The 4137-nt window shown below is 37.8% G+C and overlaps 1 long non-coding RNA gene across 1 annotated transcript; it reads left to right on the top strand.

Annotated features, from left to right (window-relative positions):
* Window positions 1-676: 676 nt before the first annotated feature.
* Window positions 677-2564, top strand: LOC122005679. The gene is made up of 3 exons (XR_006118459.1): window positions 677-807; window positions 880-1030; window positions 2281-2564. It is a non-coding gene; the product is annotated as an uncharacterized LOC122005679 (long non-coding RNA).
* Window positions 2565-4137: the final 1573 nt, after the last annotated feature.

The raw sequence follows: 4137 nt of genomic DNA, 5'->3' as shown, positions 1-4137 counted from the left end.
TCCTTCTTTTTTCATCATACTTTCTCTCTCATCATACTTTCTCTCTCCTCAATATCTCTTGTCACACTCCCTCCTTTTTTTTCCTCAACACATTTTCTCTCTCATCATACTTTCTCTCTTCTCAATCTCTCCCATCACATTCACTGTTCTTTTTTTTCTCATCATACTTTCTCTCTCATCATACTCTCTCTCTCCTCAATCTCTCTCATCACATACTCTCTCTCTCCTCATTTTTTTCTCATTATATTTTCTCTCTCTTTATCCTCTCCCATCATACTTTCTCTCACATCATATTTTATCTCTCATCTTCTCTCATCATGCTCTTTTCTATCATACTATTTTCTCCTTTTCTCTCATCACACTTTCTCTCTCTTCATTCTTTCTCATCACACTTTCTCTCTCGTCATACTTTCTCTCTCATCATTCTCTTTCATCATATTTTTCTCTCACATTCATTTTTCTCTCACATATAATTTTTTTCTCTTATTTTCCTTTAAGGGTAAAAAAAAAAATATTGATTTATTCCGATAGAAAGTATGTAACTAACCAAACATTGCTTTTAAGAGTGATATTCATGCTCATACCCATTCTCATTTCACAATACAATGATTCACATTCCGATTCTCATTCCTATACTCATACCAAACGCCTCCTTAAATTTAATATTAGACCCGAAGTTTTATTTTGCCCTAAGTGCATTCCATTGCTCGTCCACCCCGCATCCCTTCTCCCCCTCTTCAATTCCGTCGCCAACCCGATCCCCCCTTCCGCACCGCCGCCGACCACCACGGTCCGACGCTAGCCATGGTGAGCTCTAGCCTTCTCCACCTCTTCTCTGGTACTCTTTTCTGAAGTTGGAATTCCTCCCCCAAACCGCAGGAAAAAGAGGCAAGTGCATTCCTTTATGTTGGTATGGATTCGATGAGGTGAGGGTTAAAGGTCTTGGAAGGGTTGGAATGTTTGGTGCTATGATGTTCAAAAGTAGGAATAAGTTGCAAGTTGATTTCCTTTGACATTATTACTTCACCTGGTGAGTCTCGAGGTTTTCTACTACTGATTTGAGGCATTTGTAATCGAGTTCGATGTTGCCCTATTTCTCCTATTTGGTTTGAGTTCTGGACAAGATTCTTGTGAATTTGTTTGGGTTTGGAAAGATGATGTTTTGCTTTACTATTGCCTCCAGGATTGTAGTCTGATTTTGGTAGATTAAGATTGATTGATGATGCTTTTGCTCCTCTTTATGGCTTCCGGAATTTCTGTACATATTCTGGGTAGATTAAGCTGGTTGGTGATTTTGTTCTTTTGGTAGCTTCCCAAATCCTAGATAGATTTTGTAGGTGGATTTAGCTTGATGGTTGGTGTTTTGCTTCTCCCTAATTCTTTCAAAATCTCGGACAAATTCCATTAGTGGATTCAGCTTGATGGTTGGTGTTTTGCTTCTCCCTAATCCTTCCGTGAATTTCTGGGCAGATTAGTTTTGATAGGTTGGGCTTCAATTGATAATGCTCATACTTCTCCTTGTTGTGTTTCTAAAAATTCTGGTCAGATTGTTGTTACATTAGGCTATGGATAATAGTGTTCTTGCTTTTCCTCATTGTTTCAAATTTTTGGGCAGATTTGATGGATTGGGTGAAAATCGTTGTGGTTCCTGTTTCTTCGAGATTTATGTGGGTTTTGGGATCGGGGTTCTTTGCTTTCTCATAATAGTTTTCAATTTCTTAAGTCAGATTTGGGATTTTAGGGTAGTTTAAGTGGTTGTCTTCTTTTGGTTTTTCTCTAGGTATGCATGATTAGGGTACGAAATGACTTTTGTTTCTCATGATACGGATGATGATAGGTTGAATTGGGTAATGTTCCCCATGTAAGTAAGATATGAATAGGTCATGTTCTTGTTATATGAATAATTGGATGGATAATAAGTATGTGTGATGATAGTACGGGATGGGTGCCTTGGAATGAATTCCGAGGAGGAGCTTTCCAAATATGAATGATGATGCATTGAATGTTGCTTCGGCTATATGATTATAAGTTATTCTAGACTATATCACTATAGTTCATGATCATGGATTAAATGAAATGTGCTCAAATGAAGGTTACCACATGTGTGCTATGTTCATCCCCTACTATGCTATGAAAAAGTTTTAGTTTTCCTTTCTTCTACATATAAATAAGTTCATGTTCCATGCTTCCTAGCTACTATATTTGCTTGGCCATGTATTTCATATACCTACTATTGGAATGTGCTTGCTGAGCTCGTGGACTCACGTAGTGATGGTGTAGGTGAGGGTGTCACCTCCAAGGATTTGGTAGCGGACGTGGGGACAAAGTAGCTGAGGAGACGAGATGGAAGCATGACATACTGTCCGAAGACCCCTATGAACATGTGAAGGAATTGTTCGTTTACTAATCATGTAGTTGTGGGTTGAAGGATATTGTTGGTTAAAGTTGAAGGATTTACATAAATCGTAAAGCAGGGAATTGAGTGGAGTTTGAGATTTCTTTGTGATGCATCTCTCCAGTTGTTCCTTTGATTTCAAAGGTTTTACGACATTCTCTTTAATGAACCATCCACATGGGTGAGTAGGACGTAATGAGTTAGGGTCATTTCAGAATGTAGACAATGAATTCTAATCTTAGGATTGAATTGTTATTGATTTGGGGTTTTGGGTTTTAGTGCTAATGCTAAAGGAAATTAATGAAAGACAACCTATCTAACCTGAACTACAATCGTAATGTGTTTTAATAACACAAAACATTTGACTGGCTTAATCTAATCTAACCTATGCATCGAATTTGAAAATAAAGGAAACTATACTACGAATTCAACTCAAGACATGCAATTGGAAAAGCAAGTAATTGGCCTAATCTAATCTAATGAACTAAATGGAACAAGAAATAACAGCAACATCAAAATCAAACTTAGATGCTAATCAATAAAACTATCATTCAACCGAATTCAAATTGAAATGCAAGGATGAATTAACCAAACATTCTTCACACATTCAATCACAAGAGATAGATTAACAATAGAGAAATATAAAGATTAAGATGATGCTTACAACCCAAGCTAAGCATCCCCATCTTGTGCTGGATCAAATCTACGGTGATAAAGAAGAAGAAAGCTTAGCTGAAGTTGATCTGAGATGGTTCTGATGTGGAATTATAATCGAAGATGATCTAAGTAGTGAAGGATTGGAATTAGGGTTTCATCCAAGCTGAAAAAACCCAAGAACTTGGTAAACTGGTGATGATGAACAACTGCTGATCGGCGATGATCTGATGAAGAAGGATGATGCTGACCAATCTAGAGAAGAAGGAAAATTCCTTTCTTCTCGATGTATGGAAGCTATGGAAGATGAATTGCCACTGGTGAAGGATTAGAGAAGAAGAATCTCTATTTCCGCCAATCACGATCCCAATGGTAAAGATGATAGTCGAACCTTCGATGAATGCAAAAATGAAGGTAGACGAGGTAGGAAAAGCACTAGACCTCGATGGATGAGAAGGATGAAGCTCTGGTGGCCGGCGAAAGAGGCGATCGGTTGTGCTTCTCTAGTGCATGCTCCTCACTATAGAATTTAATGGACTTTGATGGATGGATTTGGGAGGAAGGAGGCACCAGTAGATGATGGTTAAGGAAAGGAAAAACTCCTTAACCTCCGTTCGTGGTGCTCCGATCATCTTCCTTATCCACCCCCTTCTTCACTCATGCCTCCTCTGCTTTGACGCAAGCCAAAAATTGAAGAAGGCCTGCACTATAGCTTCTCCCATTTCAAATGATTTCAGATCTAAATAGATGGTCTATAATTCTTTAGATCTCGATCAACGGCTAGATCAGTTAAAATTTGGAATCAAAGGCTTCAGATCTTGATCAATGGTGGTGATCTATGCTCTCTTGACTTGGATGGACCAAAACCCAATGGATGGCTTAGATCTCTTCAAATCTGGAATGAACGGCTTAGATTCCTTCAGAAATTAATCTCATTTAAACTCAGATTTGAGCTCAAAGTAATCCAATATGATCCAGATCCATGATCCTTTAATGCTTATAAAGAATATATCGAAACATTAACATCAAATATCGTAAATATAATATAATTACAATTAAGTCCACAAATGAATATAACTCATGAAATA

This window comes from Zingiber officinale, chromosome 7B, assembly GCF_018446385.1.
Source record: "Zingiber officinale cultivar Zhangliang chromosome 7B, Zo_v1.1, whole genome shotgun sequence".
NCBI lineage: Eukaryota > Viridiplantae > Streptophyta > Magnoliopsida > Zingiberales > Zingiberaceae > Zingiber > Zingiber officinale.
The sequence above is the reverse complement of the archived record's forward strand: the minus strand, read 5'-3'. Positions and strand labels throughout refer to the sequence as shown.